Consider the following 27,970-nt stretch of genomic DNA (forward strand, 5'->3'; position numbering starts at 1 on the left):
TTTCTGGAAGGGGGTTGAGGGAATATTTTCTGGAATCCTTGATTAGTTCATAGTCAGCCATCTCAGTGAAAGTAACGGTTTTCGTGAAGTACCCCGTTAACGGTACTACGTCACACATTTGTGGTGATATTTCGTGATATTCTGTAAGTAACTAACCAGTTTGTTGCCATTTTTCAACATTATCTTGGTTAATTAAAGCTTTATTAGGTAAACGTTGATTAATATAGGCAATTTCTTTTATAAGGTTATCAGTGCCTTTTAGACCTAGTGATTGCCGGTGACTTGTGTGCCCAGTGTGGTTTTAGTTCGGTTTTAAGGTGAATAAAAAACTGTAAATCTAAAGGAGAGCTCCGTCTCTTGTTTGCAGACGAATACATATTTTTCCGATGTATTTTTCATTTATTATGCTTAAACTGATCATTATTATTGGTGGCATCAAGCAATTACACCCTTGTTCCCATCTAACAATCTTGGGGGACCAGTGGGCAACCGGGGTTTTTGGGTGGTGGGGAGCAAGAGAAAATGATTTCCAGGGCACTAGCTAACCAAACAAACCACATAACCTTACCTAGGTCGCCGTACCCCTACCTAGGCGTAGCAGGGGAGGGTTTCGCCCATTGCGACCCCCCCTTAAGGGCACTACCTTCCCAGAACACTTCGTGACAATTCCGAAAAATTTGATCGGGCCATTAGGCTACCCTGCGACAATCACTCCCAGCATATTTCACAATAAATCAAAATGGTAAATGTACTCCAGGATAAGGCCGCCGCACCGCCGTTTTTCAAAGTATTAACGACGGAAAAACTGCAAAAACCACGACCCAGGTTGGTGTTGCACATCGCATAAAAAGAAACATGAGGAAATTAATTATAAAAAAGAAAACTACTATAATTGGTGAACAAGAATACAAGTTGCAACTCTTAAGACATAACCATTTAAAAACGAACTGAATTTTCGTCAACATAATTGTGATTATATGAAACAGCCCCATACGAACTAAAATAAAGCATGTAGGCTCTTTGTAAAATGATTTCAAGGTCAGTTTTTGAAAATCCCAATATGGGCGGCTAACCGTTTTTTGCATGGAAGGTTTCTGATCGTTCGACGGCCCACCAATCTTTCCCCCTTTCCCAGCCTTCCCAGCACATCATTTGAACAGCAATGTTAGCGTATATAGTTGTAATGTTTTTATTGATCGTTACTCAAGAATTGGCCAGTTGTAATCAGCACAATAAAACAACCTTTTTGGTGCCTATATTAGTTGAAAGTATGAACTTTGTTATTCCCGGGGATTTATGGTTGGAACTGAATTCATTACTTAACCTTGTTAATCGGACGGTTTTATAATCCGTTACTGCCATCCACAAACTGAAATACTCCCTCCAAAAACAGTTGCCCTTATTTGCATTGTTATTATACACAGTTTGGTCTCAGGTTCAATCCTCATTGCCTTTGCCACTTTAACCCGTTTCTGTTCCTGGTTTTCTAAGCGGCCCCCCCGCAGCCAACAAAGACATGTTTATGAACCACATACCGACGAAAACTACAAAAGTTTTATTCCCTAAATTGTTTTGTTTACATTTACTCGTTTATTGTTTAAATTTACTTTGTTATTAAAAATTTAAAAAGTTTTGATTTAAATTTTCCATTTGTATATTCTCCCCTTTTTTTTTGCAACCAAACTTACCCCGAAAAATTAGATTTATTTCTAAGTAGATACAATCAAATGTTTCTAACGTTTTTTCCGGGGGGGGGGGGGCAACATCTTGGCCTGCCGAAAACCATAGAGGAACGACTAGAGGCAAAACGGAAAATTTTCATAGAGGTAACCGATTACGGAAAAGTGAATTAGGGTAGGGTAAACACCACTGCAGGTCCAACCCCTCATCACGGTGGACCGGGTCTTATTCACTCTATATTTAAATTTGGTGAAACAAGAATACAAGTTGCAACTCTAAGCATACCATTTAAAAGGACTGAAGTTTTCGTACAACAATAATGGTTTATTATTGAAAGCCCCATACTAACTCAAAATAAGCATGTGAGGCTCCTTTGTAAAACATATGTTTTGTCAAGGCAAGTTTTGAAATCCAATATGGCGGCTAACGTTTTTGCTGGTAGGGTTTTTTGGGGAGGTTTCTCATCCCAGTGACGGCCACCATCTTTCCCAGCCCTTCCCAGCACTCATTTGAACAATGTTAGCCGTATAATATGTAACCTATTTATTTGCATCCTTACTCAGAAGTTGCAGTTGTAATCGGCAAAAACAATTAAAACGACCGTTTTTGTTGCCTATATTAGTGAAAGTAAGTTGAAACTTGTTTATTCCCTGGGGTTATGGTTGGAACTGAATTTTTTCATTTCTTACCATTGTAATCGGTTGGTTTTTTGTCCTTACTTGCCATCCAAACAACTGAAACTCCACAGTGCTTATTTGATTGTAATTATACCACATTTTTCTCGGTCTTAATTCACGTCCACTGGTGCCCACGTTGAACCACCGCTGTGGGTTCCTGGTTTCCTAAGCAACTCACTTCACGCAAACACATTTACGAGCAGCAGACGACAACACTAGCTTTATGAGATGCAAAGCTTTATTCCCTTAATTGGGTTTACTTTACCTCAATATTTAGTTTAACTTTACTTTTCAAAATGTTTTGATTTAATTCATTTACTTATTATCCCATTTTTTTGAACCAACCAATTTAACCCCCCCAAAAATTATCCAAAAATTTTGTTCAGGATGTCTACTTACCGAGCAGACGACGTTGAGGAAAAAATGACCTCATCGTTGCCAATCTAGTGGAGCGCCACAACATACGCCGCAAATGCCATTTACAAACTGTTTCTATGAATTTCTAGTTGTCCATAGTAATGCAGCGAATTTGATAAAACAATTGCTAGTAATTATGTACGTATGGGTAAAAAACTATCACAGCATTCCAACCTACAATCAACGCTTAGCCACCCTCCGCCAAAAAGTAAAGATTAATTAAATGCGTCCCTGAACCTGACCGGAGATTGGGCAATTAGTCCGGCGAATTCTTGTTGGTGAAAAATGGAGCTAAAGACCTCTTACTTCTCCTTTCGAAGTAAGTATTTTCTCCCAAAGTTGAAAATTAAGGCCAAATTTTTCGATTTAAACAAGGGAGGGTAAGTGAAAAGGGTGGCTACCGGCAGTGGAAATCTCCACCAAAACCGCTTTAGAAAATTTTTACTTAGGGTTAAAGAACATCACGGCAGGCCCAACCCTCATCACGGTGGAACCGGGTCTTATTCCAACTCTATATTTAATTGGTGAAACAAGAATACAATTGCAACCTCTAAAGCCATACCATTTAAAAGGACTGAAGTTTCCGTACAACAAGATTAATGTGAATATATGACCAAGCCCCTTTACGGAACTAAAATAATAAGCATGTGAGCTCCTTTTGTAAAATATGGTTTTTCAAGGCAAGTTTTTTGAAATCCCAATCTGGCGGCTAACGTTTTGCATGGACCGGTTTCTCATCGTTGACGGCCCACCCATCTTTTCCCCATCCTTCCCCAGCACGTCCATTTGTAACAATGTTAGCGTAATAGGTAATAATGTAACCATTTGTATTGATCTTACTCAAGAATTGCAGTTGTAATCAGCACAATAAAAACATTTTGTTGCCTATATTAGTTGAAAGTATGAAACTTGGTTATTCCCGGGGTTGTTATTGGTTTTGAACTGAATTCATTCCTTACCACTTGGTTTTAATCTGGCTGTTTTTGGTTTTTATCCTTACATGCCATCACAACTGAAACTCCACAAGTTGCTTATTTGATTTGTTTATTTATACACATTTTGGTCCTCAGTTTCACTCCACATTGCACCTTTCTGTAAAAACCGTTGCATGTTTCCTCTGGTTTTCTAAGCGCCGGCGCCGCCATAACACAATTACGAACAGCAGACGACGAAAACTGCAAAGTTTTTTATTTCCCTAAAACTGTTTTATCTTTACTCGTTATTTAGTTTAGTTTTAAATTTACTTTATTTAAAAATTTTTGATTTAACTTTTCCATGTATCTTATCCGCTTTTTTTTGCAAGCCCAAATTACCCCCGAAAAAGATTCACCGATAATTTCTAAATAAGGTATATTAAAATCAAATGTTTCTAACGTTTTCCGTACAATCTGGCTAGCCGAAAACCATAGAGGAACGCATACGGAAAACGTGCATAAGGAACGGAACGACTAACGTTTTTTTTTTTTTTTTTTTTTTTTTTTTTTTTTTTTTGCTAGCACTTTTCATTGATTTTCAGTTGTTTTTATTAGTATTTTTGAATTTCCTTTAAATTATCGTATGCCAGAAATAAATGTAACCTTTTAATTGTTTGCATGCTAAGAATGGCAAAATCATCGTTGACCACATTTAGGAAGGCTTTCACACATACGGCCCGTTCCAATTATTATAAACACTGTTTCCAAATGAATTCCCTAGTTTAATCATGTAAATGCAAAATAATGATAAAAATTGCTTTTAAATAATTTGTATCTATACTTTCCCACTACATAGCCTAATTTTGTACCAATTTCAAACAACGTTTTGTGTGTAGTCCCTTTATACCCAGTTTTGGAGGGTCAACAACATTACCTAATGGTAACAACACCACACACACACAAAACACAGAAGAGAAGAGAGAGAAGAAGAGAGTAGGAGAAGAAAAAGAGAGAGAGAGAGAGAGAGAGAGAGAAAGAAAGAAGATAGCGGGCAGGTGGGGTAGGGGGTGGGGAGAAGGGTAAGGTGGAAGCTTTATTACGCGTTTGTTTCGTATCCATTTCTTTCTGCATAATTGGGTTTTTTTTAGGTTTTTGTCTCTTGGTACAAGGTACAAGTGTCGTTTTTATTCTTTAAGATTAGTGATTCCCACGGATACCCGCCTTATAAATTACGGCGCTGGGGTGTAATTGTGCACTATAGCAAAATTCTCCTTTGTTCTGTTAAGAGTGTTTCGTTATCAGGAATAGGTGGTATTGGGCCCAAAAACGTGCTTGCACTGTCTCCCTGAAGCCCATAGTAGACAATTGCCCTGACTTGAGTTGTCAATACAATTTTATTATAAACCAAGTTTTTTTATTTTTTTACGAATAGCTAGCTATTGAATAGACTTTGTTATTTTTCTGCAGTTTCAAACATATTTGGCCCCTCAAGTGCTAACATTCATCTTTTAACGACTTTTTCTGGTCATTGCTGCAAACTTCGGCCCCCATAGTTTCTTATGGTGCGAAAACATACAGAGTAGTCCCATTGGACCGAAAAACGATTGCGTCACACTACGGTCGATAATCCAGCAGTTAAAACCATCTTCTTAATATCCAAAAAAGTAAATAATAAAGATTATATGTCCGCCATTAACCGATTAATAACAATTACATTTGGTATAGCTGATAACCAATCTGCATGAAATAACTGGTAAAAACTGTTTCTGCCAATTGACAGTTGAAGTATAGCAACTTTAATTTACAATAGGTACTGAAGTCAAGATGTCCGTGCCGTCCATAATACAGAACTTAAAAGAACGTTCTAATTCAGAAAAATAATTACTTATATTTGAGTCAGTCGAGTTACTTTTTCAATAACGACTATTTTCAAATTAATCATCATAAATATGTAAAATTATTGATGTTTTAACTACTTATTTTAAAAACTTAGCTAAGAGCACGCTTCTCGTCATCTTCTACCAAAACAGCTGTTTACTCCTGGCTTGTTTGTTGTTGAGAAATTGTGTTTCGATTGTTGTGATAAAAGTGCTCCAGCGTCTGTGGGTACAAAGTGGTGTGCGGATTTATCACAGGAATGGAAAGTTTGTTGACACAAGCGACTCCTTAAACATTGAGATGGCGTCAATCTTCGAAACATTTTTAGTTGTAAGTAAAAATTTCTAAAGCTTTTGGTGAGATTTCCACTGCCGTGGGCGCCATTTTCAGTACCCTCTGTTTAAATCTTAAAATTTGGCCTTAATTTCTAACTTTGGAGAAAATACTTACTTCGAAAGGAGAGTAGAGGTCTTTAGCTCCGTTTCTTACCAACAAGAAGTCGCGACTGATGCCCATCTCGGGTGTCAGGACGCGTTATAATTACTTTTTCGGAGGGTGGCAAGCGTTGAATGTAGGTGGCCTGTTTGCTGTTTGTGTAATCTACCCTACAACTAAAATGTTTCGAAGATTGACGCTATCTTGATGTTTTACGGAGTTGCTTGTGTCACAAAACTTCCATTTCATTTGTGCTAAATCTGCACACCACTTGTACCCATAGACGCTGGGGCACTTTCATCACAACAATTGTAAACCCACCAGCACTTATTCGTACTTATTCAAGGGGACTACGGCATTCTTTGCGGCGTTTTTGCGCTCTTCAATTGTTAATCAGTGTTGTCAATTGGTATGTGTTTTACCCTCCAAACTAGGTATAAGACTTAACAAAACCGGGAAAAATAGTGAAATTAGCGTATCTATTTGTAGTATATATACATATTAGAGCAATTTTTATCATTACTGCATTACTATGACAACATAGAATTCATCGAAAACAGTTTGTAAATGCATCGGCGTATGTGTGGACGCTCCACTAGATTGGCAACGATGTGCCATTTTCCCTCACGTCGTCTGCTCGTAAGTATACATCCGAAACATTTGTAATTTTGGGGGGTTAATTTGGTTGCAAAAAGGGATAATGGACATTAATTAAATAAACATTTTGAAGTAGAGTTAAACTAAATATTGAGTAAAGTAAACAATTAAGGGAATAAAGCTTTGCATCTCATAATCAGTGTTGTCGTCTGCTGCTCGTAACTTTGTTTACGGAGTGAGTGCTTAGGAAACACGAACAGCAATGTGGTTCGAGTGCACTGTGGAGTGAATTAAGACCAAAATGTGTGTAATTACAATCAATAAGCACTGGAGTTTCAGTTGTGATGGCAGTAAGGATAAAACCACTGATTACAAGGTAAGAATGAATTCAGTTCCAACCATAACCCGGGGAATAACAAGTTTCATACTTTCACTAATATAGGCAACAAAATGTTGTTTTATTGTGCTGATTACAACTGCAATCTTGAGTAAGATCAATAAACGTTACATACATACGCTAACATTGTTCAAATGAGTGCTGGGAAGGCTGGGGAAAGATGGTGGCCGTCACTGATAGAACGTCCATGCAAAACGTAGCTGCCATATTGGATTTCAAAACTGCCTTGAAAACATATTTTACGAAGAGCTCACAGCTTATTTTAGTTTTGTATGGGGCTTTCATATATCACAATATGTTGACGAAACTTCAGTCTTTTAATGGTATGCTTAGAGTTGCAATTGTATTATGTTTCACCAATTAAATATAGAGTGAATAAGACCCGTCCACCGTGATGAGGGTTGGCCTGTCGTGATATTCTACCCTATATATAATACAAATACATACGCTAATTTCACTTATTTCCCCGGTTTTGTGAAAGTCTTATACCTAGTTTGGAGGGTAAAACACATACCAATTGACAACACTGAAACAATTGAAGAGCGCAAAACGCCGCAAAGAATGCCGTAGTCCCCTTGAATAAGTGCTGGTAAGAGGTTGGGTTTTAAGATTGTTGTGATGAAAGTGCCCCAGCGTCTATGGGTACAAGTGGTGTGCAGATTTAGTACAGGAAATGGAAGTTTGTTGACACAGCGACTCCTTAAACATCAAGATGGCGTTAATCTTCGAAACATTTTTTAGTTGTAAGTAAAAATTTCTAAAGCGTTTTGGTGAGATTTCCACTGCCGTAGCCACCCTTTTCACTACCCTCTGTTTAATCGAAAAATTTGGCCTTCAATTTTCTAACTTTGGAGAAAATACTTACTTTCGAAAGGAGAGTAGAGGTCTTTAGCTCAGTTTTCTCACCAACAGAAGTCGCGACTGATGCCCATCTCCAGTGTCAGGACGCGTTATAATGTACTTTTTCGGAGGGTAGCAAGCGTTGATTGTAGGTGGCCTGTTTTTGGCCTGCTGTGATGTTTTACCCTACCCTATACATTTTTTTATTTTTTTTTTTTTTTGTTGCTAGCACTTTTCAATGATTTCAGTCTATATTAGTTTTTTTTGAATTTCTTTAACCCTTAAACGCCGACTGGACGTATTTTACGTAGACATTTTTTGTGTCTCGGGTGCCGACTGGACGTATTTTACGTCACATACAAAAGTTTTTTTTTAAAAATCCGCAGAAAATACTTTTAGGCCTACCAGCCGAAAACACTTGAATCCCACGTGCCTTGGGGATGCTGGGAGTTCACGGATCAAGGTGGGTGTTTTGTTTACAATCGTTTACGCAGGCCGCGCAAGCGCGAATTTCTTTCTTGCCGCACTAAAAAAAAAGTATCTGACACATCTCTGAATTATTTAGTCACTTTGACATAATTTTTTTACCATTTAAATTAGCCGTTATATGTAGTATTATATATGAAAATTTGCGCATTTTTATAGAATACGACAAAAAAAATACTCATGATTGTAGCTTTTATCAGTTTTGAGATATTTTCATATAAATACGATAAAGTGCCAAAATTTCAACCTTCGGTCAACTTTGACTCTACCGAAATGGTCGCAAAACGCAATTGTAAGCTAAAACTCTTTTATTTTTAGAATATTCAATCATTTACCTTAATTTTGCAACTAATTGGAAGTCTCTAGCACAATATTTTGATTTATGGTGAATTTTATGAAAAACTTTTTCTTTACGTCCTCGCGGTAACTCTTCCAAAAAAAAATCTACATGCGATTGTGGTAATGTTTGCACCATTTAAATTAGCCGTTACATAAATTTTATATATGAAAATGTGCGCAATTTCATGCACAACACAACTAAAAACAATCCATGGTTGTAGCTTTTATCAATTTTGAAATATTTTCATATAAAAAAAAAATAATGATAAGTAACAAATTTTCAACCTTCGGTCAACTTTGACTTCTACCAAAATGGTCGAAAACGCAATTGTAAGCTAAAACGCTTATATTCTAGTAATAATCAAGCATTAAACTTCATTTTGCAACAAATTGGAAGTCTAGCACAATATTTCGATTTATGGTGAATTTTATGAAAAAAATAACATTTTCTTTACGTCCGCGCGGTAACTCTTCCGAAAAAATCATACGTGCGATTGTGGTAATGTTTGCACCATTTTAAACAAATTAGCCGTTACATAAAGTTTTATATATGAAAATGTGCGCAATTTCATGTATAATACATCAAAAAATAGTTGAAGGTTGTAGCTTTTTTCATTTTTTGATATATTTGCATATAAATCACGATAAATAGAAAAAAAAAAAAAACCACGTTTCGGTCAAATTTGACTCTACCGAAATGGTTCGAAAAACGCAATTGTAAGATAAAACTCTTACAGTCTAGTAATATTCAGTCATTTATCTTCATTGTGAAACAAATTGGAAGTCTCTAGCACAATATTTAAATTTATGGTGATTTTTAAAAAAAAAACAAAAAAAAAGTTTCCTTCCCTCCGCGCGCGGATTCTCCGCCACAAAATCTCTGAAATGCGTAAGTCCATTCTCGGAATATTTGCTCCGTTTCATATTAGGCATTTCATAGTTTTATATATGAAAATGGTGCGCAATTTCATGTAGAATAAAAACTAAAAATATTTGAAAGTTGTAGCTTTTCTTATTTCCGAATAATTGCATGTAAAAAAAATATAAAAAAATTCGACATTCGTCAACTTTAACTTGTCAGATATGGTCGAAAACTGCATTTGTAAGATAATATTCTCACAGTATAGTAATATTCAATCATTTGTCTTCATTTTGAAAGAAATTGGAAGTCTCTAGGACAATATTTAGATTTATGGTGAATTTTTGAAAAAATATTTGTTTACGTCCGCGCGTTACGAATTCATGCATTATTTTGTGATAATATTTTTCTGTGTTGCTTTTATCGTTTTACAATGTGTTATATACCAAAAATGATCGAATATACTGTACATTACACGAAAAAAAAAGTAACTGTTACCTTTAACCGTTTTGCCACAGCGCGATTTAAATACAATTATATATGAAATTTCGTTTTTTTGCGCTATCATATATCGCATTATTTATATATGATAATGATAATTTTTTGCATTTCTGATGGTTGCATACTAAACTTCAGGCAATGAAAAAAAAAAAAAAAAGCAGCAAAAAATGAACTCTTAATCTTGAAAACTAAGCGCGCTGTGATTTTAAAAAAAAAATATTTTTTTCCGCTTCCGCGCTCACTCTGAAACGTCTCCGGCTTTTTTTTTTTTGACCGCTTCGGCGTTTAAGGATTAATAATTGTATGCCAGAAATAAATGTAACCTTGAATGTTTGCATGCTAAGAATGGCAAAATCATCGTTGCTTTATTAGTGGAGGCTTCACACATACGCCGTTCCATTATTATAAACTTTCCATGAATTCTAGTTGTCATAGTAATGCAATAATGAAAAATTGCTTTAATATTTGTATATACTTCCAATACATAGCCTATTTCACCATTTCAACATTTTGTGTGTATGTCTTATACCCAGTTTGGAGGGTCAACACATACCGAATGGCAACAGAGAGAGATAGAGAGAAAGGAAGGCGGAGGGAACGAAGAAGAAAAGGGGTGGCGGTGGAGGGGGGGGGGGAGGGGGAAGAGGGGTAGGTGGTGCTTTGTACCGTCTTGTTCGTATCCATTTCTGCATAATGGAGTTTTTTGTCTCTTGGTACAAGGGACAAGTGTCTTCTTTACGATTAGGATTGATTCGATACCCTTATAAATTGTTACGGCACTGGGTGTGAATGCACTATAGCAAAATCTCGTTCTGATACAGGTGTTCGTTACAGAAATAGGTATTGCCTAAAAACGTGCTTGCACTGTCTCTGAAACCCATAGTAGACATGCTGCTTAGTTGTCAATCAAGTTTTTATAACCAAGTATTTTTTACATGCTAGCTATTGAATAAATTTGTATTTTTCTCAGTCAAAAAAACATATGCCCATCAATGCTAACATTCATCTTTAACGACTTCTGTCATTGCAAATTCGGCCCCATAATTTCTTATGGTGCGAAAACAGACAGAGGCCAGGGACCGAAAACGATTGAGTCACACTACGGTGGTAATCCAGCAGTAAAACATCTTCATATATCCAAAAAGTAAATATTAAAGATATATATGCGCATTACGATTATAACAATTACATGTATAGCTGAAATAAAAATCTGCATGAATAACTGGTAAACTGTTCTGCAAGACGTTGAGTATAGCAATTATTTCACATAGGTACGAAAGTCAAGATGTCGTGACGTCTAATACAGAACTTAAAAGAACGTTCTAATTCAGAAAAATAATTACTTAAATTTGAGTCAGTCGAGTTACTTTTTCAATAACGAATATTTTCAAATTAAATCATCATAAATATGTAAAATATTGATGTTTTACTATTTATTTAAAAATTAGCTAAGAGCACGCTTCTCGTCGTCATCTACCAAAACAGCTGTTTTACTCCTAACTTGTTTGTTGGTGAGAAATCGTGTTTCGATTGTTGTGATGAAAGTGCCCCAGCGTCTGTGGGTACAAGTGGTGTGCGGATTTATCACAGGAAATGGAAGTTTGTTGACACAAGCGACTCCGTAAACATCGAGATGGCGTCAATCTTCGAACATTTTTAGTCGTAAGTAAAAATTCTAAAGCGTTTTGGTGAGATTTCCACTGCCGTGGACGCCATTTTCAGTACCCTCTGTTTAAATCTTAAAAATTTAATTGGCCTTAATTTCTAACTTTGGAGAAATACTTACTTCGCGAAAGAGAGTAGAGGTCTTTAGCCCCGTTTCTCACCAACAAGAAGTCGCGAACTGATGCCCATCTCGGGTGTCAGGACGCGTTATAATGTACTTTTTTGTCGGAGGGTGGCAAGCGTTTGAATGTAGGTGGCCTGTTTGGCCTGCCGTGTGTTTTACCCTATAATGTATACTCTAAATTAATGAAGCTTCCCTTAAACTGTTTGTTGATAAAGATGTGCCGTAACTTATGAAAGTCAAGACAAGAAGCTGGAATTCACAACTTGTGCAATATGAGATGCAGTGCTTGCTACGGCCCTCAGTGTCTAAGACGAACTGAAATGCCTGGGTAAGATAATGTATTGTCGCGCCGAGAAAGAAAAATTTACAAAACATCTGCGCCATTGGCCGAAGTTGAGGAGGTTTGTTTTCAGAAAAATTAAAACTGTGATTGGCCAAATGTGTAAGACGTCATAGTGGGACTAGTTTGTCTGTGGAGTACAGTGGTCCCCCCGTATTTGCGGGGGATGCGTACCATACACCCCCCCCCCCCCCCCCCCCCCCCCCCCACACCCCCCCCCCCCCCCCCCCCCCCCCCCCCCCCCCCCCCCCCCCCCCCCCCCCCCCCCCCCCCCCCCCCCCCCCCGTGGAATAGTTAGAACCCGCGAATGTTTGGAACCCCTATAAAAAATGCTAAAACAGCCTATTTTGTTAGTTAAAACTCAAGAAAACCCACTAAAAATTTTCTTACATGGTTTTTTCAAGTTTTTATCACAAAAAAGTGCATTTTATGATGAAATTCATAAAAAAAAAAAACGGGAATTTGGTGGATATTTATCATAGAAAAATACCGCGAATGCGCGAATTTTCCGCGAATAATGCAGGGAAACGTTCCCGAGAGAAATCCGCGAATGTGTGAGTCCGCGAATCTGGAGAACGCGAATACGGGGGGTGGGGCCACTGTATAGGGTAAAAAAAAACCGCATGGTACAGGGATGGACCATGTATGATCAATGTGTACAACCCCCAAAAAAGTAGCATTATAACGTGTCCCTGACATCGGAGATGGGCATCAGACGCGACTTCTTGTTGGTGAGAAACGGAGCTAAAGACTTCTACTCCCGGTGTCGGGACGCGTTATAATGTACTTTTTTCTTGGGTTGTACACATTGATTTTTGTACATGGTCCACCCCTGTACCATGCGGTTTTTTACCCTAGTAGTTACAGGGCTCAGTTGAACTAAAACAAGACAGTCAACAATAACAATAGACTTAGAAAAAAATTCTGAGAGGAAGACCAGAGTAGCGCGAGTTTGATCGTAGATATTTCGACTTATTGAATTTCACTAGATTATCTTCTTATACCACTATTCATACATTCCCACACATTTTAGTAGAAATACATTGAATATCACTGATATCTTCATGCAGCCCTCTCCTAGACATTAACCATCAAAATATATAGAGGAAATAGCTAACCAAAAGGCTTGTTTTGTTCAAGTCAAGACTGCATTTTTCCTTACAAGTCGGGCAAATGTGTTCACTCCTGATTAAACAGTGATTTTGGGCAAAAGTTAAGAGCCTTTTTATATGCCCATAATAATAGTTTTTGTGAAATCTTCATAATTCACGTAACCATTTTCACACCACTGGGAAACCTTTCCTGGGGAAAAAAGTCGGAGCTTGGAGACGGTCCTGCTAATTCACTCATGGCGCTAGTGCAAGTAATGCTTAATTGGAGAAAATAGGTGTATTTGCCAAGAAAATTGACTTTGTATCATTAAATATGGTCATTGGCTGAAAACAGTGCTTTTGTTTCAGAGAAAATGGAAAATTGCTTATTTACGATTGGATATTGTCTATAATGTCACTTTTTGGGAGGAGTTTTTTTCATGAAGTCATTCGGAAGGTGTGGTTTCCCATGACAATTTGAGACTGCTGCAGCACACACAAATGAACGAACAGCAGCTCATTAAAAATAGGGTTATACGACACATAATAACATGGACTTTTTTTTTTTTTTTTTTTGTAGGTACAAATATTCAAGTTTGTTTTCTAGACCGATAGGACTTACCGCCACTAATTTCAGTCTTCCTTAGAACATACGTATCTTCTTTCAAGGTATAAACACATTTATACTAAAAACCGGCCGGAGCACTTATTAAGATTTACCAGCCAAACTGCAGCTTTAGTGGAGAAAGTTGAAATTTTACAAGCCAAAGGTCCCACTAGGGAAAGAAGGCTGGTACAGAAAAGTAAGTTTAAATTTAGTTTGAGCTGTGAAATTTAACGTAGTAAATCAAATAAGCTAAAGTAAAATGGGTTATGGCTAAAACTTAAATTCATCTTCTAGTACCTTTAAGAAGATATGTACTGTCGTAATCATTGCGTAGGGTAAGGTTTTGAAATTAGTGCCACTTTATGCCAGCAATTTGTCGTTCCAGTTTAGTTACTTCAATAAAACTTGATGTTTTTGTTTAATGAAACTTACCTGACAGATATATATATAGCTGTATTTTCTGAGTCCGACAGAATTTCAAAACTCGCGGCACACGCAGTGGCGGCCAGGTGGTAGTACCCATTCCCGCCGCTGGGAGGCGGATATCAGGAACCATTCCCATTTTCTATTCATATTTTTTCTGTCGCCGGTGCTGTAAACAACTGTTGCAGTACCTCCGCCTAGGATCTTGATTTATCTCGTCATTCAAGTATCTGGATTGTCTTTTGGTATTGATTGGATTGTTGGATTGGCACGCGCAAAGTGGACTCCTTTTTTTTTTTTTTTTTTTTTTTTTGGGATTGGCTTTTCTGTGAAACGTGATGTCTGGAATCAAGTTCAGTGTGTGTGTGAAGAGTGATTGTAAGGTGAGGCTACCTAAATCATCGGTAGACCCCACACACAGTATGTATGGGGTGTAGGGGCATGTATGTTTATTGATGATCGGTGCAATGAATGCGAAGGTTTGACCGATGATGGATGGAAGGTGTATGATTCTTATCGGCGTAAATTGGAACGCGATAGGATCAGGTCTTCCTCCAAGAGCAGTTCCTCTTAAGGTAAGGGAAGTAATATTTCACCTGCATTAACACCAGTAGAATTTGTTTCACCTAAACCTGTGATGTTGCCTTCGGCCCTGATTCTGTGTCTGGAGAAGGTAATGCCCTTTCTCTGATTTTAAGAGTCTTTACGCACTCTAGAATCTAAAGTGTTAGCCTTGGAAACCGGCTCAGTGAAAGTGTGTGATCGTGCCCCTAGTGTTGTGGAGGGGGCGTCAGATCGGCCCCATAATGCCTCTAGGCCTAGACCGCTATCGGCCCACTCCCAGGAATCAGGGAGTGGATATGTCGAAAGCTGCAAGAGGGTTACGGGGTCTCCCCACCGATCTGGCATCCCTTCGGCAGGACCTGTTGCAAGTTCTCAGGCTGCCAAGGAGCGCGCTCAGGCTCGCATCCTTAAGGACTGTTTTTCCTCCTCCGAGGCGCCCTCCCCGCGCAAGGGGTGGAGCGCTCGGAGAGACTCGCGTCCATTTGAAAAGGACTTTCCTTCGAGTCAGGACGCTTCACGTCCTCTCTCTCTGTTATCGTTGCGGTCTTCACCTGCGTCGTATTGACGCTTTTCCGCCGCAGAAGAGAGGTAAAACGTCATCTGAGGATGATGCTGAGAAGCGCTACATTCGCTCTTCGGAGAGGCAGCTAGCTGTACCTGTAAGAAAGGAAGGAGCGTCGACAAAAGCAAAAAGATTTTCTTGGACGCCTACGGAGATAGACAATCACATGAAAGGACTTTTAAGGACTCTTGAAGTCTTCAACTTTTTAGACTGGTGCTTGGGAGTCCTAGATCTTCAATCTAGGGAGTCCGGACTCGTTAAGTCTGGGGGAGCTGTCCAGTGTGTAAACCTGCATGGACAAGGCCGTCAGGGATGGTTCGGAAGAGTTAGTGTCTCACTTTGGTACTGCTTTTCTTAAAAAGAGAGCGCTGTTCTGCAATTTTACTGCAAGATCAGTTACTACGGCTCAGAAAGCGGAGCTTCTCTTTGCGCCTCTTTCAAACCATCTCTTCCCCCAGACTATGGTGAAGGACCTGGCAGGTAGCTTACAGGAGAAGGCTACTCAGGACCTCTTAGCCCAGTCTTCGAGACGTCCCGCAGTTCCTACTAAGTCTTCTTTTGGACGACCTCCAAAGAAGATTAAACCCTTTCGTGGGGCTCCTCCCTCGAGGAGCACTGCTCCTCGAGGGAGAGGGCTTTCAAGAGGAAGAGCTTCTTTCAAGCCAAAAGCAAGCAAGTGAAGATCATGTCCTTCAGACACCAGTCGGAGCCAGACTGAGTTCTTTTGCAGGAGCATGGAGAGAGAGATATGGACCCTTGGTCCTCAAGATCGTTGAACAGGGGTACAAGATCCCCTTTTTAGATCCTCCTCCTCTATCCACAACTCCCAGAGATCTTTCTCCTTCATATCAAGGGGAGAAACGACAAATTCTTTTCGATCTTTTAGATCAAATGATCGAGAAAAGAGCGGTGGAGCAGGTCTTAGACCTGGGGTCACCAGGATTTTACAACAGACTTTTCCTGGTACCGAAGCAGTCGTCGGGTTGGCGTCCAGTCCTAGACGTGAGCAGGCTGAATCTTTTCATAGAATCATAGAAAAGATAAAGTTCAAAATGGAAACGCCTCAGTCTGTTCTAGGAGCCATTGAGACCGGGCGACTGGATGGTGTCCTTAGACCTGCAGGACACATACTTTCACGTTCCAATCCACCCTCTTTCAAGAAAGTATCTGAGGTTCGTTTTTGGAAGACAAAGTTCTGGCAATTCAGAGCCCTTGTTTCGGTTTGAGCACGGCTCCGATGGTATTTACCATGATCATGAAGAATGTAGCGAGATGGTTGCATTCTTCAGGGATAAGAGTATCCCTCTATCTCGACGATTGGCTAGTCAGAGCGTCGTCAGAAGAGAGGTGTCTGAAGGACCTTCAGTTCACGTTAGCCTTGGCGAGGTCCCTGGGACTTCTGGTCAACCGTCGAAATGTCCTCATCTGAGCCCCGACACAGTCCATCGTGTATCTGGGGATTCAGATGGATTCAGTGGCTTTTCGGGCGTTTCTGTCCCAGGAACGACAGCTGCAAGGCTTAGAGAGTGTTTCGGCCTTCCTGGGGAAAGGAACTTGCTCGGCGAGGGAATGGATGAGTCTGCTGGGGACCATTTCCCCGCTGGAAAAGTTTGTTTCCCTGGGGAGACTACACCTCAGGCCCCTCCAGTTTTTCCTGGCAGAGGAATGGAGAGTCAAAGAGGATCTGGATGCGACCTTGAAGATCACCGAATCGGTGAAAAGCCATCTAAGATGGTGGCTCGATCCTTGGAAGTTTCGAGAGGGTTTATCTCTAAAGCTTCTGAGCCCCGACCTAGTGTTGTTTTCCGACGCGTCCGTTTCGGGTTGGGGAGCAAACACTAGGAGGGGAAGAAGTGTCAGGCACCTGGAGGGGGGCGGAACAATGTCCTGGCACATCAATGTGAAAGAACTAGCGGCGGTTTTCCTAGCGCTACAGTTCTTCGAAGAAAAGGTTGCAGACAAAGTTGTCCAAGTCAACTCGGACAACACCACGGCCCTTGCGTACCTAAAGAATCAGGGCGGAACACACTCCCGACCTCTATTTTACCTAGCGAGGGAGATTCTGCTGTGGGCAGGTGCAAGGAAAGTCAAGATCCTGACGAGATTCATCTAAGGAGTCCAGAATGTCAGAGCGGACCTTCTCAGTCGACAGGACCAACTCCTGCCGACAGAATGGACTCTGCATCAAGACGTTTGTCGGGAGCTATGGAAGCTGTGGGGACGTCCTCTGGTCGACCTATTTGCGACGTCGAGGACAAAGAGGTTGCCTCTTTATTGCTCCCCTGTGTTGGATCCAGGAGCGATCGCTATAGATGCACTGCTCTGGAATTAGACGAACTTAGACCTGTATGCCTTCCCGCCGTTCAAGATCATGGGGGAAGTCATGAGGAAGTTCGCGGCGTCAGAGGGGACGAGGTTGACCCTGGTTGCCCCGATGTGGCCCGCAAGAGAATGGTTCATGGAGGTAAAGTCCTTCCTTGTAGACTTCCAAGGACGTTGCCCTGGAGGAGAGATCTACTCACAGCCCCACTTCGAAAGATAATCACAAAAGCCAAAAACCTCTCCGCTCTGGTCTGACTGCGTTTTCAAGAACTATCGAAAAGTTGGCCAGAGTGAGAGGTTTTTCTAAAACAGCTGCAAAAGCGATCGCCAACGCAAGGAGGGCTTCATCAAGAGCGGTTTACCAGTCGAAGTGGGCTTCCTTCAGGGCATGGTGTAGAAAGGAGGGAATTTCCTCTTCCACTACCTCTGTGAGCCAAATAGCCGATTTCCTGCTATTCTTAAGGAATGTGCAGAAGTTGGCAGTCCCTACCAACATCAACGGGATATAAGAGTATGCTGTCAGCAGTCTTTCGGCACAGAGGCCTAGACCTTACTGACAACAGAGATCTTCACGATCTCTTGAGATCGTTAGAGACAACTAAGATACCTCAGGCGAGGCCTCCTTCCTGGAACTTAGACTTAGTTCTAAGACTTTTGATGTAGAGTCCTTTCGAGCCTCTCCATGCAGCGTCTCTTCGGAACTTGACAAAGAAGGCTCTTTTCCTAACTGCTCTGGCGACGGCGAAGAGAGTTAGCGAAATTCAAGCCATTAGTAAACAGGTGGGCTTCAAAGTTTACAACGCTGTCTGCTCTTTGAGTCCCATGTTCTTGGCGAAAAACGAGAACCCGTCTAACCCTTGGCCCAAGAGCTTCGAGATTAAGGGTATGACAACCTTGGAACCCTGGACCAAGAACCTGAGTCTCTCCTGTGCCCTGTCAGGGCTCTCAAGTTTTACGTTCGCAAGACGAAGGAAGTACGAGGTCCCTCAGATAATCTGTGGTGCTCTCTGTGAAGAGACCCGATTTACCATTATCCAAGAATGCTTTGGCTCTCTTTCTGAGAGGCTTTATAAAAGAGGCTCATTCATCTTGCCAGAAGACTGATTTGAGCCTCTTGCGAGTGAAAGCTCACGAGGTCAGAGCAGTCGCAACCTCGCTTGCCTTCCAAACCCCCCCCCAAAAGAACATGTCAATCAAGGACATCCTTGATGCCACCTTTTGGAGGAGCAATTCTGTATTCGCCTCACACTATTTAAGAGATGTGAGAACGATATACGAGGACTGTTGTTCTCTTGGACCATACGTTTCTGCAGACGGTTTTGGGGGCTGGAGGTAGCTCTTTTCCTATCCCTTAGTTAAGAGTCAGGTTAGTTTTTAAAATGTTTTGTGTTTTTGGTTGTTGGTGAGTTCTTATGTGAAGATCTTCCATTCATTAGGTTAGTTTTCAGGGGGTTTTGTCTAGTAGGTCAGGTGGTGGTCAGTTGCTTCACGTAGCCTCATATGTATGGTTCGATGGTCTAGTCATGTTGTGGGCACGCCCCGTTGACAGAGCATCCAGAGAGCACCAGCACTACAGGTCTCTACCTCGCTGGCAACTTTGATTAAGCAGAAGCAGGCTTAGGTGACAGTAATCACGTATTCAGCTATGCTAACAGGTGAGGAACCAAGATGTATATCATCTACTTAATTTTAATTTAGTTTCCTAAAATCCTATTCTGTCTTTCCCACCATCCGAAGGTGGGTGGATTCAGCTATATATATATCTGTCAGGTAAGTTTCATGAACAAAATGTTGTTATATACAATTAAGTTTGTTCATACTTACCTGGCAGTATATATAATTAAGTGCCCACCTCCCCTCAGGAGACAGTGGCACTGAGAAAATATGAATAGAAAATGGGAATGGTTCCTGATATCCGCCTCCCAGCTGGCGGGAATGGGTACTACCACCTGCCGCCCACTGCGTGTGCGCGAGTTTTGAAATTCTGTCAGACTTCAGAAAATACAGCTATAAAGTGGGGCGCTGAAAGTCTTTGCACCCCTGAAGGCTGCGCAAAGACTTTCAGGGCGGTCCTTAAAAGAATCCTCCCATATTCAGTCACGGGAAGGAAAATGCCTGAGAGAAAAAATGACTAATTGGCACCTTTATTTGTTCCACTGTGTCCTTGATTAAGGAAACAATAACTGATCAGTAGCTCATTAGCCGTGGTGTAAGTCGGTTTTTTTTTGTTTTTGCTGGCACTCTGTCAGGATTTGTTCGTCTCGTGGTGTTGCCCTTGTGTTGCCAATCCCTGTGCCTTTATGCGTAATGGTGGGTCCTTATACTTCTAGGGATGATCGTGTAAGGGTCATTCAGTGTTTTGAATTAGGGTTAAATACCGCTGAAATTGTGCGGGAGACAGATTTGAAGCGTCGAACAGTTCAGAACATTGTTGCGCGGTACAAGGCGTCAGGGAAGAAAGAGGTACCTCTTCCCGCCAAGAAGTCTGGGAGGCCCCCCGTTGCTGTCTGAACGATCTATTTCGCTACTGAGAAGGGAGGCAGAGCTTAATCCTTCACACAGCGCTCGTCAATTCAGGGAAGAAAACCCTGAAATTTTAGGAAAGTGTAAAGTACGTACTTTACAGACGTACTTGTCATGCAAGTTGGGATTCAAGAGTGTTGTGGCTCCTAAGAAGAGCAAGCTAACTGACGCCCATATTAAGAAACGAAAGTTTTTTTTTCATAGATTTGGTAAATGGGACGTTAATAACTGGAAAAAAAGTGTTGTTCACTGACGAATCCACATTCCCATTGCTCGGCAAGCACCTCAAACGAAAGTTTGGCGAAGTCCCCGGCCTTAACAAGTGCAGTGACAAACTTATTCGTCCTCGTGAAAAGTTCCCAAAACTTTGATGGTATGGGGTTCTATGGGTTATGAGGGAGTTGGGGAATTGTGTATATTTGAAAATAATGAACGAGTGAACCAGCACATTTATTACGTTGTGCTAAATGAATATTTAGAGGGGAGCTTTGAGAAGACAGGTGCTTCAATTCTTCAGCAGACGGCGCACACGGTGCCACACAACGCCATTGATTAGGAACTGGTTGCAGGATTGTGGTGTGGAGCTTTTAAGTGACTGGGACCCCCTAAATTTCCCCCCCTTGATTTTTTAGTCCCCATAGGAAAAAAGTCCTGGTTTTGGTGTTCCGATACATTAAAAACGTTTGCAGAAGGTTGACTGCTCCAATATCGAGAAACTCAAAGCCGCCATCATCGCTGCTTGGAACAGTATCGAACCAGAGATCTGTCAGCACCTCATGAAGTGTTCCCCGACGGCTGAAGGCAGCTAAAGAGAACAAATTTGGTGCTACCAAATACTAGAAAAGTCTAAGGTAAACTGACACACATTTCAATATCTTTACTAAATTTTTGCATTCCTTTACAGGTCGAAGAAGGTGCGCGTGTGTATGCGTTTGCCTAAATTGCACTGGGGGTGTAAAGAATTTGTTTTGGCGCCTACTTTATATATATCTGCCAGGTAAGTATGAACAAACTAAATTGTATTATAACAATAACATTTTCAGTTATACATTTGCAGATATGTATCAATAACAGTTATAGTTATGCCAATACTTTGTCAGGGTCATTTTTAGTTTGTCTAACCACTCGAAAATTTAGCTGTGCCCATAACTTTGTCAGTATACGAGTTAGGCATTTAAGGGAGATTGTGGACTATAATTCTTGCGTTTCAATCTTCGTTAACTGATTTTGTAGCTACAGTAACATTTAGGGTCCCCCACGTAAATAGTTTTAACCTTCTCCTGCAACTTTTGATTTATTATAGACTACTAGGCCTAGTTCCTGCTGTCAGTGTGAGCACGTGTGCGTGTTATGACAAATCTACTTATGTTTATTATAGACTGCAGATGTTATAACAGGTTTTTTTTTCTTTTTTTTTTAATCTGACAAGGCCTCGCCTCCAGGCCTCTTGTATTTTATTTTTTGAAATGGTTTGTGGTGTTTATAGATTTAGATGGAGCGATGACTAAGCGGTATATAGTATTCCGTTGGGAAAGTGTTATGGCAATTCTGAATGAGCTGTTAGTCTGCTAGTCCACATTCAAATTTCATATTGGTAGATCTAAGCCCTTACACCGTGGCAAACTAGACTATGCCAGTTGACGTTTTTCTATGCAGTTTTACCTCCTGAACAAGAATTTAGTAATATTTTGTCGGCCGGCTGTAATTAACCTGTAATTTACCTTTGAACTATCCTACGGTAAGGGGGACTGATGGGAATGCAGGGTTCTGGATGGGGTGAAACACTTGGGGGAAGGTTTTGCCGTGTTCTTGTGTTATTTCCTTTTATTTCTGACATTTGAAACACGAAATAAAGCGATAAATAAACCGATAATGGAGCCGTTACATAGACGAAATCCACTTTTTACTAATACTACTATGATGCCGAACCCTACTACGCATGCGCCAATCCTACTGCGCATGTGCCGTGATATAAGGCAGCTTTTGTTTCAGACTAAATTCCTAAGGAGATAAATGGTGGGGATGTAAAGACAACGCTTTTCCCTTTTTTCATTGTATCCAATCAAGTTGCGTTCTTACTTCCATCCGTTAGTGTTCCGTGGCCTTCCCGCCGATGTATAACACATTCAATTCCATTATTTGTACGCCTTAATATATTTAAATGTATGTTTGTAAGAAAACACAAAGCTACCTGTCTTAATCTCTGGTCCTCACAACTGGTGACCTCCCGGAGTTGGTGACAGCGGTTTAGGCCCAGCCTTTAACGGACTAATTACTGCCACTCACCTTCAGAGAACCTTTAACGGACTCAATACGGCGCCACAGTTTAGGTCTGAAAACTCCATTGCGAGGACTACACCAACGCCATTAACGCCTCAGTGGCGTGGTTGGTTTGGTGTTTGCTTCTCACCTTGGTGGTCGCGGGTTCGATTCTCGGCCATTCCAATGAGGAGTGAGAGATGTGTATTTCTGGTGATAGAAGTTCACTCTCGACGTGGTTCGGAAGTCACGTAAAGCCGTTGGTCCCGTTGCTGAATAACCACTCTGGTTCATGCAACGTAAAAACACCATACAAACAAACAACGCCATTAACGGACTAATCACGGCACTGCTTCCCAGCATGTTTTGGCATTTATTTTTCGAGGACGGGTAGCTGGGTGCTGATCAGCCAACACAAAATTTAGGCGGCGGTTCAGAAATATCCATCTGACGACGCGGCCTCCTTTCCCTCACCCGGGGACGCCAGATATCTTCTCGACCCGCTGAACTTGCGGGCCTCCTCGGTTCTTCCCCCGGCGCCATTGCCGCACCTGAGAGTCCCCAGACATCCTCCCGAAGCTGCTGCTACACCCAGGGTCCTGCGTTACCCACCCGACGTCGCCGCTGCCGCACATGTGGGCCTACTCGGCCCCCCTGACGTCACTGCCTGTGGGCCTCCCCTGCCTGCCAACGCCCATGCTCACCTGTGGGACGCCGCTGACACACTGGGGACTTCCTCAGCCCAACCTACGCCACTGCTGCACCTGGGGCGAATATTGAGCGGCAGTCTAGGGAAATACTGGTTTCTGTAGATACAAGAGGCCCTCAGCCTGCAGTGTTGTCAACCATGGAGGAATTTCCCAAGACTTGGGGCATTCGGATGTTTGATGGAGAAATAGGGGTTTAATTGAAAATTTGGGGATCTACTACAGTATATATATTATAAAAAATAGAATATTACTAATGGTGGAGCCTCATGACGGTCATAAGTTAATGTCACAAGTGTTCGAAATCCAATTACGTGGCGTAGCAGAACTCTTTTTACAAGCTTGGGTATACTCTGTTAAGTACCAGAACTATTAATAAGTACCATAACTTTAACTTTGGTACTGAATAATACTAGCAGTACGTATGGTATTTAAATATGCACTTAACAACTTTATCTTTATCGATGCTTTGATGAAAAAAGTTCTTGCTGAAAGTGTTTCATCGGCTCTGAATCCCTCAGTGGTACTATTGGGCTTTATATATGAATGTAATGTATCATAATGAACTTTGGCACAAATAAGCCTTTATGAAGTGGGGGAAATTTTGGCAATTAACATCAGTTGGCAGTTATTTTGGACCAAGCAGTTGCCATTCCTATGGTACAGGTACTATCCTACTTACAACCAAGTTTGGTTCCGACCCCACTGGTTGTAAGTCGGAATGGATGTAAGTCAAACCTTAGAAAGTGGCCAACATACTGGGTAGGGTGTTATACTATCAAACCTTTGCTATATAAGTGCCTACTTAGTACTGTAATGTAATGTACAAATATTATTTCAATCTTTTTACCATAATGTACTTCTAATACATTTTAATAATTTATGTAATAGTATATATTACGTACAATCAGGCATTGAGTTACAATGGGTTAGGTTCTTGCATGCATGTCAGAAGTCGATTCTTGAGTAAATTGGTTTGCAATTCAGTCTACAGTACAGTTAATACCAAAATGATGCTGCAGATAGAGCAGGGTAACTCAAACTGATGCTGCCTGAGTGATGAGAGTTCTCATTCCTGAGTGATGAGAGTTCTCATGAGATGTCGCAGTGCCAAGTAACTCAATGGTCAACTGTCTGAAGTAAGGTTGTAAGTATGAGTGGTCGTATGTCGAGCAGGTTGTAAAGTCGGATAGTAGTTGTAATTATCGTACATGTACGACTATTTTGGGATACGATGTATGATACCTATTTTGGGTATCGTTCGCTTTTCTACGATGTCTTCGAGCTTTGGAAACTGAAAAATTCATTGTACGTAATAAGTAATTTTTTTTTTAACTACCAATAACGCCTAATTTCATGAGATTTCGTTAAAATTGTAAAATAAGTTTAATAACTAAGATATATTTGACAAAAAATCTGAGTCTTGAACCATGCCACCTGGCAACACTGACAGCCGGCTCTAAAGACTCGCATGGTAGCACGTTATTTACGTAAAAGGGCTTAGTGTTGTATAACTTTAAAACAGGAAGACTTTTGGTTCGTATGATGTCCTTTTCCTTGTTTTTATCTATCCTAACCAGCACATCTTTCCAAATCCTTGTTTAGGCCACAATCAGAAAATTCAGTTAAATATTTCTCTTGGCTGAAATACATGTTGGGAGTAACATAAGTTTTCTCAGGTACAAATTTAATTCCAGGAATTTAACTGAGGGCCATTGGCTTTACCAACTAGATAGATAGGATTTAAGTCAATTTTAAGGTATTTAATTTATATTTATATCAGTTTTAGCTAATGTAGGTCGGTGTAAGATTCCTAGGCTAAGTCCCTCTTCCTAGTTTTTACCATAGTTCGATAGGAAGTCAATTTAAGTTTTACTTAATTTTGTAGTAATATTTAGTAATAAATTCTTAATAAATACTGACTGGAACTAGAATTAACCAAGGAATACCCGACGCTGGTATATTACTTAGATCTACCGAATTAACTAGGTAGGCATAGGCTCATACTGAACAATTTTAGCCTACTAGGGTAAACAACCGCAGTGGATCCATTGTCATCGCGTGGTTCAGCCTTATTCACACTATATTTAATTGGTGAAACAAGAATACAATTACATCTTTAAGCATACCATTCAAAAGACTGAGGTTTCGTCAACATAATGTGATAGTATATGAAAGCGCCATATGAACTAAAATAGGCATGTGAGGTCTTTGTAAAGTATGTTTTCAAGGCAGTTTTGAAATCCAATATGGCGTCAACTGCCTGCGGTGGCGTTCGTAACTGCAAAGGATCCAACATCTTTCCCAGCCTTCCCAACACTTGGGTATTTGAACAATGTTAGCGTATATATGTAACTCTTATTGACCTTAATCAAGATTGCAGTTGTAATCAGCACAATAAAACATTTTGTTGCCTATATTAGTGAAAGTATGAAACACTTATTCCCGGGGTCATGGTTTGAACTGTAATTCATTTTTACCTTGTAATTGGTGGTTTTATCCTTACTGCCATCACAACTGAAACTCCACAGTGCTTATTTGATTGTAATTATACATGTTTTGGTCTTGATTCACTCCAATTTGCACTTGAACTAGGGTAAAACACCGTGTGGACTGGCCAAACTCAAACTACCACGGTTAGGCCACCCTCCGAAAAAGTACTTAACGCGTCCTGACACTGGAGATTGTCATCAGTCACGAGTTGTTGTTGAGAGAAGGAGCTAAAGACCTCTGCTCTCCTTCGAAGTAAGTATTTTCTCCAAAGTTAGAAATTAAGGCCATATTTTAAGATTTAAACAGAGGGTAATGAAAAGGGTGGCCAACGCAGTGCCCACACCACGAAAACTTGGTAGACTGTAGCAACTTTTCAAGTTTTCATTACTGTTACTTGATAAATTTGCATACTTTTGGTCAGTACAAGCCTCTTTTCATATGTTGGGAATTCTTAGGTTGTCATAATGGGTTTTGTGGACTGTCTTTAATAGTGTATGTTGTATACTATGCCTATTGGTTATCTGGGTAATGGAAATAAGGTAACTGTTAAACCAAAATTAAATGATTCCACAAGGGTTTTGCTTTAAAAGATTGCTTAAGGATCGTATCGGAAGGCGTGAGAAGAATTTTTTTTTAATTTAAACCTGCTATTTGTTTGACATTGCAGAAATTTAGTTCTCTTAAAATGGTTTTTGAATTGCTTCACACAGAAGATAATACCTGAAAATGATGCAAGTTAGGTCTAACAGAAACCATAGAGGTGTGAAGCCCTGTCATTTGAAGCTATTTGATTCAAAAGTTTTTGTGCAATACTTGTAAAAAAAAAAAAAAAAACTCTTGTTTTAGCAGAAGACTGAATTTCTTTTGCAATTTCAGATGAAGTATTCTAGAGACACATGGTTCCTGCAGAAGTTTGCCTTCAGTAATGTCTTCATTAACAGCCATCGACCTAAGTTCCATCAAGGGAGCAATGTCATAAAGTGAATCCTGATTACCTAGGAAAAGTAAGTTGTGAAACATTTTTAAAAGTAGTAAAATGTAGAAAGTTACATAACTTTTCCTTTGAATCATCCATAGCACCTATTTAGATTAGAGTACTTATGTACAGAGTAATCTTGCAATATTGTAGAGAATTGCTGAGGAAAGACTCTATTCCATGAAACTCTTCTTAATCTGTACTTTTGATTTTGTGGTTGAGGATTTTAGTGTCTTTTGTCGAACTATCAAATACATTTAGTATATAGTTGCCAAAAGTAAATTTCACAAGGTGGTCACAAGCCAAATTGCTTTAACAAAATGCTGCTGCGTTGATAATTTTCTCTAGTTTTTAGGGGGTAGGTGTAACAGAGCCCAGTCCAGACTAACTATGAACTTCTAATATTTATGGAAAAGCTAGAACTAAACTGGAATTGATGTAAAAGTCAAAGCTACTCTGTATCTATAGGGATATCCCATGAATGGTTTTTTTTTTTTTTTTTTTTTTGTTTGGAATTAATAGGTTATAGGTAGCAATGTTTTTCTTTTACGGGACTAGGTAGCAATGTTCTTAATATGTATAGTGAATTTATCCCAAAATTTAGTCAAAGCCATCTACAGTGTCTATTTCAAAGTTAACATGTTTGTAGAACTTAATCTAGTTAGTTTTGTTCTAATGAAGAAAAATAAGTTTTTTATTGGTTTAAGAAGATATTGAAAATTAAATTCTGAAAATGGCTTTAACTTTTAGTAATAAAAATAAGGTGTAATGTTCCTTCAGTCCTTATTATGTCATTTAAGTTTTATTTCAAATAACAGTTGTAATAGCTTGGAAGCAAGTTAAGTATTCAAACGATCTTGTGTAATCATAATTTTGTTTTTTTACAGGTGTTGCCACTTGCCTTCCAAGAACCCATTGTGTAAGGTCCCAATTGTCTGCTTTCATGTGAGTTAGTCATGTGCGTTTTTTTCTAGGTCCCATGACTGGCTTTTCTTGTGATCTATGAGTGCTGACATAACGTCTGTTTTATCAATAAAAGCTTCAGGTTTGTTAGAGAATGAGTAACTAGGCCTACAAAAGTGTGTGGTATTATACTCTGATCATTTGAGGTTTGTCAGCAGATGATTTGAGAACGCATGTGATTAGGCCTATAAAGTGTATCATGCTCGTTAAGTGTTGTCAGTAGAGAATTTGAGGAATTTTGATTAGGCCTACAAAGGGTCTGGTAATATACGTACTAGACTTGTACAATGGGATTGTGATCATTTGTTGGCCTATGCAGTTTTCAATTTAT

At 40.0% G+C, this 27,970-nt stretch overlaps 1 long non-coding RNA gene across 1 annotated transcript; it reads left to right on the forward strand.

Annotated features, from left to right (window-relative positions):
* Positions 1-37: 37 nt before the first annotated feature.
* On the forward strand, positions 38-27,703 carry LOC135221126 (uncharacterized). The gene is made up of 3 exons (XR_010315882.1): positions 38-143; positions 26,577-26,704; positions 27,564-27,703. It is a non-coding gene; the product is annotated as an uncharacterized LOC135221126 (long non-coding RNA).
* The last annotated feature ends 267 nt before the right edge of the window (positions 27,704-27,970 follow it).

This window comes from Macrobrachium nipponense, chromosome 2, assembly GCF_015104395.2.
Source record: "Macrobrachium nipponense isolate FS-2020 chromosome 2, ASM1510439v2, whole genome shotgun sequence".
Classification (NCBI taxonomy): Eukaryota; Metazoa; Arthropoda; class Malacostraca; order Decapoda; family Palaemonidae; genus Macrobrachium; species Macrobrachium nipponense.